Here is a 9,839-nt window from a genome sequence, read left to right as displayed (position 1 = left end):
TTTCGAAGTACCACGGTCCTCCAAACAAAACACTCCAAGGATCGATGAGGAAAGAAAATTGTCATTCCTTTATATTGAGAGAGAAAAAAGTCACTGAGTGAAGGTTGCAGAACTGTGAGGGAGCAGGACCCTAGAGTGGTAGCGCTAGTACGAATAAGAAGCTATTTATGGTTCTGAGTTACGTTCTTTGTCTTCTAACTTCCTTGCAGCTCTCAAAAGATGCTAATCCAGGTCTGGAGAAGCCAGACATCCAACCTGCTGGACCCACCCTAAGATATTTAGGAGACTCCTGTTTTTAATGTGATTACCTAATAAATAAAAGTTCATTAGGAGCAAACCACTGGCCTTTTACTAACATTGTGCTAATAGGCTTGAATCAATTAGGAATTATAATTGAAGCTAAATATAATTGATTATAATTGTGAACTATTCAAAAAATTTTTAAAGATTTTATTTATTTATTTATTTATTTATTTATTTATTTGACAGAGAGAGAGAGCACAAGCAGGCAGAGCAGCAGGCAGAGGGAGAGGGAGAAGCAGACTCCCCACTGACCAGGGAGCCCGACATGGGGCTCGATCCCAGCACCCTGGGATCGTCACCCGAGCTTAAGGCAGACGCTTAACAGACTTAGCCACCCATGGGGCGCCTGGGTGGCACAGCGGTTAAGCGTCTGCCTTCAGCTCAGGGCGTGATCCCAGCGTTCTGGGATCGAGCCCCACATCAGGCTTCTCAGCTGTGAGCCTGCTTCTTCCTCTCCCACTCCCCCTGCTTGTGTTCCCTCTCTCGCTGGCTGTCTCTGTCTCTGTCAAATAAATAAATAAATAAAATCTTAAAAAAAAAAAAAAAACAGACTTAGCCACCCAGGCACCCGTGAACTATTCAAATTTAATTTATCTAAAGGCAAAACATAAAACAAGGGTCCAATAGACTGTTAACTAAAAGAAAAATGTTTCAAATAATTTTTCCACGTATACATAATTCATGTTTGTTGTCAAGTTCTAAATGCAGCTAGTATGCACTGAGCCTTCTCATTTCACAATGTTATCAATAAAAAATTAGTAAGGCCACCGTTCATATAGATTTCTATATGAAATCTGATGTGGCACTTTGCTGAAAACACTCAGGGATCACAACTTTGAAGGAAATCAAAAGTGCAGAAGATAAAAATTCTATTAAAATGCTGTCACTTTTGCAAACAGTTAAAGGTTAAGGGTTTTAACTGAAATGTTCCCATTTTCAATGGCATGCACTCCTATTTTAATGCATTGGAGTGAAAGAAGTGCTAATACCAAAACTGTTTATTTCACTTTTCAAATTTTCAAGAATGAGAAGTAAGGCCACTCAGACTGTTAAGTCCTTTGGCCACTTTAGTGGAACAAAACACCTGTAGGTCTTTTATTCTACTTTTTATTAAAAAGCAACAACTTTTAATTAATACCACTGTTAGCTTCCAGATCCAAAATACAGGTTCTTTCTAGGAAGACAAGTTGTAAACATTACTAAAAGAGCTCTTATATCTAAATGCAAGTAGCATCTAGCTATTAACCTAGTATTAGGAAGAAGGAAGAAGAGTGTTCTAAAGTCTTTGTCCTCGGGGTGCCTGGGTGGCTCAGTCGTTAAGCGTCTGCCTTCGGCTCAGGGCGTGATCCTGGAGTCCTGGGATGGAGCCCCACATCAGGCTCCTCTGCTGGGAGCCTGCTTCTTCCTCACCCACTCCCCATGCCTGTGTTCCCTCTCTCAATGGCTGTCTCTCTCTCTGTGTCAAAGAAATAAATAAAATCTTAAAAAATAAATAAATAAAGTCTTTGTCCTCAGCAAAGTGGAAAATTTAAGGACAATACATGAATACATATAGTATTAGGATGCTATCTTTCTAAGTTCTATCCATCCTACTTTGGGAGTATTAAATCATCCTTTATTTTGGGCTAATAGTAAATGATAGTGGTGGTGGTTGGTTTTTTGAGGTCCTTTCTTGTCAAAATTTAAAAGTGGCAAATCTATACTGTTTATCAGAATCTTCTTTTAAATTTTAATAGCCTGTAAAGTCCTAAACCTAGAAACCATTGTTTTGGAGACACTGGAAGATTATTCTTTCTGATTTGAAGAAATACCTAATAGTAGCATTTCCTATTGGAAACAGTATAAAGCAATATAGAAGAGTAATAAAGAGTGTGGATTCTGAACCAGACTTACCTGGGTTCAGGAAATATTTCTGCCACTTCTTATCCATGTAACCTTGGAAAAGTTACTTAATCTCCCTGGGCCTCAGTTTCTGGTCTATAAACTAAAGATAATGATAACTCCTAATTCATAGGGTTATTGAAATAAATTAATTAATCCATGGAGAGAATTTAAAATAATACATAGTAGTCACTCAATAAATGTCAGCTACTGTCGTTGTGGTGGTGATAGTTAAAATTGTAGTGTTTGTTGTTATTTAAAGTCCCCTCAGATGACTAAGGTCCTTTTGCTTCTTCATGAAGAAAGAAGTTGAAGCAAGACATACATTGTAGTTGATTAAAATGCTAGAAGACTGGCTCATATTTATTGAGTACTTATCATGCGGTGACAGTACAGAATTCAAATTGAGGATTGTCTGGCTTCAAAATTCATATGTAAAATCACTGTACTATATTACCTCTAAAATGAAGGAAAACATATGAAAGCTTTGCCTTTGAATAATATTAATAGCCTAAACAGATGTGGAGTCCAAAAGTGGCTAAGGGGAAAATCTATAGGACAAAACAAACTGAAATGGTACTTAATGAATTTCTATGATGTGCCAAAGCTGTAGACAAGGTATCTGAAGAATCTGATTCAAAGTAAGATTCAGTGGCACTAGAAAAAGTACATTAACTTAAATCTGGGAAAAAAGTACTTGTGACTAACTTTTTATATACTATATTTAAAATATAGTGTGTGGTAAAATAGCTTAAGATAGGGGCGCCTGGGTGGCACAGCGGTTAAGCGTCTGCCTTCGGCTCAGGGCGTGATCCCGGCGTTATGGGATCGAGCCCCACATCAGGCTCCTCTGCTATGAGCCTGCTTCTTCCTCTCCCACTCCCCCTGCTTGTGTTCCCTCTCTCGCTGGCTTTCTCTATCTCTGTCGAATAAATAAATAAAATCTTTTAAAAAAATAGCTTAAGATAGAGTTTTTTCAGTTAAAAATAATAATAAATAGAGTAGCCTAGTAATGAGGAGCTCAGTTTCTAGAAGCAGATGTCTGGGTTTAAATCCCGGTTCTTCCTCTTGATAGCTACATGACCTTGCAGGTGAGGGAAAAAAACTTTTCTTCTACCCTCTCAGGTTCTGTTACTGGAGTCCTGCAAATTAAACTGACAAAAGACAGATTAACAGGAGGAAAAGACTGGTTTATTTACATGTGCAACATGCACATACATGGGAGACATCAGTGATGAATAACTCAGAGGTGATTAGGATTTGGGGTTTTTATACCATCTTAATAGGTGAAAGGGAGGAGGAGAAAGGCACTTAAAGGAAAACAAATGACTTTTTGGAAAGATAAATGGATTTTCAGGAGAACAAACAGGAAATAAGAAAGTTTGTGATAATGGTTTTCTATCTTGGTACAAGTGGTCTTTTTGTCTCCTTTAGGGCCATAAAACTTCCCTAAATAAAGGATTTGAGGTAGGTTTTATTCTAATTCTTTTTCATTCTCATTTTCATCCTATTTCATTCTCATCCTTCCTTCTGGGAGTAATTCTGCCCTCAAGAAGAATTTATGGTAGTCTTATTCCCCAGAAGTTGTTGCTTTTAGTCAGATAAGGGAAGCTCTAAAAAGCCTTTTTTCTGCAGCTGTTGAGTCTTAAATACATCTCAAATACCCTTAGCTTAAAATAATCTTTACGCCAAAGTGGCATAGTTGGGGGTGGCATATTCTGTACCCTCAACCTTGAACAAATTACTTAATTTCACTAAAATTCAGCTTTCTTATCTATAAAATGAGCATAATAATGGTACCCAATTAATGGAGTTGTTGTGAGGATTAAATAAGATAATATATGGGAAGCTCTTAGCTCAGCACCTGGAATATAATAACCATTTGATGAACTTAGTTATTTATTATTTGCTACACCTACAACTAGAAACTTACTGGTTTGAATCAGTAATTCTCAACCTTGGTTGCACAATGGACTCCCTGGTGGGATTTCACAAAGTACCAGTTACCTAGCCCCACAACCAAAGGTTTTTATTCAATAAGTCTGAGGTAGGGCCTGGGCACCCACATTTTTAAAAAAAGACCCCAGATAACTTTATTGTTCAGCCCAAATATTGAGGTTTAGATCAAGAGTGAACAAATTAGTGGCTACAGGACAAATCTGACCCTTACCTACTTTTGAAAATAAACTTTTAGTGGAACAAGGTCACACCTATTTGTTCATGTATACCTGTGGCTTTTACTCAAATCTAAAATATTTACTGTTTACAGCAAGTTTGTCAGTTCTTAGTTTAGAACGAAGTTGCTGGGCAGCCTGTACCACATGGGGGCAATATAGGCTCACAGGATCAAGATTTTAGGGACTAACAAAACTTGAAAATTGACTGCTAAACTAAATACATCAGGAATTATAAAAATGAATATATTTTTCCTATCTGTAAGCTCTTTTCTCTAGTTTCCAATCATGCACAAGTCTATTCTAAATTGAAAACATCTATGCCAGGGGTGCCTGGCTGGCTCAGTCATTAGAGCATATGATTCTTAATTTCTGGGTTGTGAGTTTGAGCCCTGTGGGTGTGGAAATTACTTAAAAATAAAATCTTAAAAACAACAACAACAACACCAAATACTGATCCCTCCTCTGTCTACCATTCATGCCTAGTAAGTCTAGCTTTTACCCATGGCTTTTCTGTCTTTAGCACCTAGTCATTTCTGGTGTCTTTGAACTCTGGCTTCAAAGCTCATTTGTTCGTTGAAGGTTACTCTCCAGGGTCACCAATGACCTCCTAGTTGTATTTTCTGAATTCTCTTTCTTGTATTTCCATGGAGATCCCATCCTTCTTGAAACCCTCTACTCCATGCCATTTCACATTCTCAGTTCTCTTGCTTTCTAGCCACTTTTACAGTTAAGAAGTTCTTGTTCTTCTCCTTTAACCTGTATTCTCTTAATATGCTCTGTTTAGGATGGCTATCAGTCCAAGTAGGTGCACTACTTTGCTTTTGTAAATTGTTATTAGCCCTACAAAGTTTGGGAATCAGGTTGCTGACTTACAAGGGGTGGCCATGATTTAGTGTGAAATATGACCAGATAAGAAGGAATTGATATTAATTGAAGAGGTTTGATCATCATGTCCAAAGGGCAGACCACAGTAAGTTAGGGGGTAGACACAAACTTCCTTAGCCCCATAAGCCCACACTTCGTGACTCAGTCACCTTTGAGGGCTAGACTCAAGTCTAACTTTAGAGATCTTTAGGCTCTTTCCTCCATTAAGGAACATCTGCTCTGCTTCTTTCTTCTGGGTAACATAAGAACCCTGTGGGATGCAAAAGAAAAAGGAAGGAAGGAATGAACAAACGAACTGCATTGCTACCAGTAAACACTGTACTTGCACCTTACTATAATTAGCTCGAAACTCTGAGAATTACACTTAAAAATTCCTAAAGCCACCTCACCCTATATCTACTGCCTAACCACTGTTACCGTACCAGAAAATATTACTCCTAGACTCCCACTCAGCAATTCTTTCTTTCCACATACTGCTATAGATGGAACACTGTTCCTCATATACAAAAGTATGAATATGTCATATTTGTTTTGTTTTGTTTTGTACTTGGCAGGATAAGTGGAGCCAAATAACCAGACTGGTCTTTGTATTTGGTGGCCTCACCCATAAAAAATGGCTAACAGTGTCATCCATAGGTTGGGGACAAAGGAGGGATGGTTGGTTATTTATTAAGCCAACTAATTGTTTCTTCCTTCAAATGATAAAGTAGAGTGAACTGTTCTTATAGGCCCCTTTTCAGGAAAACTTGTACTAGAACTAAGCCAAAACTACTGAGAACCGCAGGTTTAGTTAGATCTGGGCTCAGCATAGGTAGATGGGAAATAGAGTTTATAACCACACAGAGCTAAAAATAGCAAGCACTACCACTCAGTGAATGCTGAGAATAAACAGAGCTACCAGAAAGGGCTTTGAGGACCAAGCCTTAGCCACACGGGAAGAGTTGACAGCTCCAGCTGTGTGTGTGGGAGAATATTGAAATGCTGGCCACATTTCCCCTGGACCCTCAGACTTTGGCTCAAACCAACAACCACATTGTTAGCTAAAATACCTAAACCTTCTACTTTACCTCACACATCAGCGTACATACTCTGCAAATCAAAAACAAACCTCCCTATCCTGCTGTTATCAGAAGCCTAGATAAATAAATCACATACCAGGAGATGTTTCTTGACTTGAAGTAAAAGAAACTGATCCTGATCTTAAGTATGACTGGATACACCTGGTTCTAAGGGATTGCTTTCCCCTCAAGTGGATAAGGTTTGTATCTGAGAAAGCTTATCTGGCAAGAAAGAATGAAGCAAACTCTCCAAGAAACACAGCACAGGAGATGAAGATGGTATTTCTTAGATTTTTGACTCAAACTAGGTTTTCTGTGTTCTTATTACAATTCTTCTTGAGGCACAGGTGCATGTCTTCCCTTGTTTTCATGAGACACCCCTGAGATCTTAAGATACCATTTGAGTTGGTTTTTTCTGTTTGTAACTAAAGAATCCTGATTGCTTTGCTGCGTAAGCCTGAAACCTACCTGTACCAACTTGCAGTGCAGATTCAGCAAGCCACTGGCTCCCCCTGAGGGAGGGAGGGACATTTTGTGAACAAGAAAAACATCCAATTTTTAAGATTGCTGCAGCTTCAACAGGGTCACTCAACAGGATGGCAGACAATTTAAACAGATCACCAACATTCTGGACACCATAGACCTTAGATTTTAATGAATTTCCATCTTTTGGCATTAGCCAAAAGAGTATGTCGGGCTCTTCTGGCAAATGACCTCGTATTCTTCCTAGGACTAATGAATGGATTTCTCATAGCCTCATAGAATAGTTGTCATCTGTTTAGATGACATCTTGATTTATATGCCCATTTAACCTCTCATGAGTCCCTGCTGTGGGCCACAGCACCTCTGAGATAACCTTGAGAAATTTATGGTTGAAGGCCCAAAGGGAGAGCTCTTGAACAACATTCTGTCCTACCATGATGTCTGTCTGAAGCTGGACAAGTTACCAGCGGTCCTGGAGTAGCAAGCCTCTGGATAATCAAGGCTATCCAATAATTTCCAGAGAATACTGGATAAGAATAGCAGTTCAGCACCTGTTCTTTGCTTCTGGAACCCAAAGACCAATGGACAAGAAAGTGAAGGGGTTTATCTGGTATCTGGCTGTAGCAGGGACTGTCTTCGCTTCTTTGCTCCAATCTTGACCTAATTTGACCTAGCTCAGCCCCACAAGATACTTCAAGGTAGAGTCATAAAATGATCTCTGGGTCTACTTCAATATCTTTGTGCCCAAGGTCAGAACCACAGGCCTTGGGGTGCCTGGGTGACTCAGTCAGTTAAGTGTCTGCCTTCGGCTCAGGTCGTGATCCTAGGGTCCTGGGATGAGCCCCAACTTGGGCTCACTGCTCAGTGGGGAGTCTGCTTCTCCCTTTCCCTCTCCCTCTGCTGCTCCCCCTGTTTGTGCTCTCTCTCTCTCTCTTTCAAATAAATAAATAAAATCTTAAAACACACACACGCACGCGCCCCTTATCTCAAGCTAGAACACCGGAAGCCATCAGAAGTGACCCCCACTAAGAAATAATCCTATCGCTTCTTATTTTTGTATATTACGGTGAATATATTTTTTAGTTTTAATTTATAATTAGTTCTTTTTCATGGCTACTCAGTCCTAATTAATATCCACCTCTTTTGTTTTGTAACCTTTGTCCTAGTTTTAAGGATAGTATTCTTTTCTTTATCTCTTTAAGGATCTTAATCATACTCATTTAAAGTCTTCTTTTGATCCATTGCTCAATCATTTACCCTTCCTCAGGAGTGAATTCTTCTGTTAATTGGGTTTGTTGGCTATCTTTGATCATATGCTTTGCACTTTGAGTCTGCAAACTCATCTGAGGTAGTTTCCCTTTCTTTTAAACATTAGTGTTTTATTAACTGCCTGGGTACCACAGCCTAGCCAAGTTGATACGTAAAATTAACCATTACCCCAATGATAAGACTTCGTATAGAGTTAAAATAATCAGGATAGTGTGACATTAGCAAAGGCATAGACACGATAATCAATGAAACAGAAGAGAATGTCCAGAAATAGTCTCACACAAATGTGGCCAATTGATTTTTGACAGAGGTACAAAAGCAATTTCAATGGGGAAAAGATAGTCTTAACAAAGGTGTTAAAACAATGAACATCATTATGCAAAAAATAAGCCTTGATCTAATCCTCACACTTTATATAAAAATTAACTCAAGAAGTATCATAAGTATAAAATGTAAAGCTATAAAATACTTGGGAAAAAAAACATGAGAGAAAGCCTTTGAGACCTGGGGGTAGGCCAAGAGTTCTTAAATATGACACCAAAACCACATCTACAAAACAAAAATTGATAAATTGGTCTTCAATTTGGTTTTCGAAATGAGAACTTTTGCTCTGCAAAAGGCACTGTTAAAACAATGAAAAGACAAGCTATAGATTGGGAGAAAATATTTACAAATCACATATCTGACAAAGGACTTGAATGAAGTCCTTTAAAGAACTCTGAAGACTTAACAGGACTATTATAAACAACCCAATTTTTAAAATGAATCAGACACTTCAACAAAAAGGATATTGAGATGGCAGGTAAGCACATGAAAAGATGTTCAAAAGATGCCATTAGAGAAATGTAAATTAAATTTAAATTTAAATCATAATGAGATACAATCATACAACTTAGAATACTGACGATACCAAGTGCTGACAAGGATGCAGAACAGCTGGAACTTTCATATGTTGCTAGAAGGGATGCAAAATGGTACAATTTAGCCTCAATTTAGCAGTTTCTTATAAACTTAATCTACCAGTTTCTTATAAACTTAAATATACATTTACCATATTATTCAGAAATCATACTCCTGGGTATTTACCCAAGAAAAATTAAAATCTGTGTTCACACAAAAGCCTGTACACAAATGCTTCTAGCAGCTTTATTCATAATTGCCAAAAACTGGAATCAATCTAGATGACTTTAAGTAGCCAAGTGGATAAACAAAATGTGATAATCCATAAAATAGAATATTAGTGATAAAAGGGAATAAACTTGTTCTACATGTAAAAATGTGGATGAATCTCTAAGACATTATGCTGAATGAAAGAAGTAGTCTCGAAAAGTTAAGATATTATATGATTCCTTTTCTATGGAATTCTAAAAAAAAAAAAAAAATACAGGGATGGAGAACAAATAGGAAGAAGTTGCCAGGGATTAGGCCTGGGGAGGGGGTGTGATGATAAAGGGATACCACAAAAGAATTTTAGCGGGTGATGGGACTGTTCTGTATGGTGATTATGGTGATTGTTACATGAGTCTGTGCACGTGTTAACATTTATAAAACTGCACACCAGAAAAATTCTCACATGGTGACAGTGGATCTCTTCACTCACTCTGCTGAATCAAATGCCAGTCTCTCCAGAAGCATCCTCACAGACAGACCCATATATGTTTTATCAGCTATCTGGGCATCCTTTAGCCCAGTGAAGTTGACGGGTAATGCTGGCCTAATAGAAAGAGTCACGAAGTGTTCCCTTTCCTTCAATCTTTTGAAACAGTTTGAGAAGGATTGGTGT

The sequence above is a fragment of the Ursus arctos genome, unplaced genomic scaffold (assembly GCF_023065955.2).
Source record: "Ursus arctos isolate Adak ecotype North America unplaced genomic scaffold, UrsArc2.0 scaffold_2, whole genome shotgun sequence".
In the NCBI taxonomy this organism is placed as follows: Eukaryota; Metazoa; Chordata; class Mammalia; order Carnivora; family Ursidae; genus Ursus; species Ursus arctos.
The sequence above is the reverse complement of the archived record's forward strand: the minus strand, read 5'-3'. Positions refer to the sequence as shown.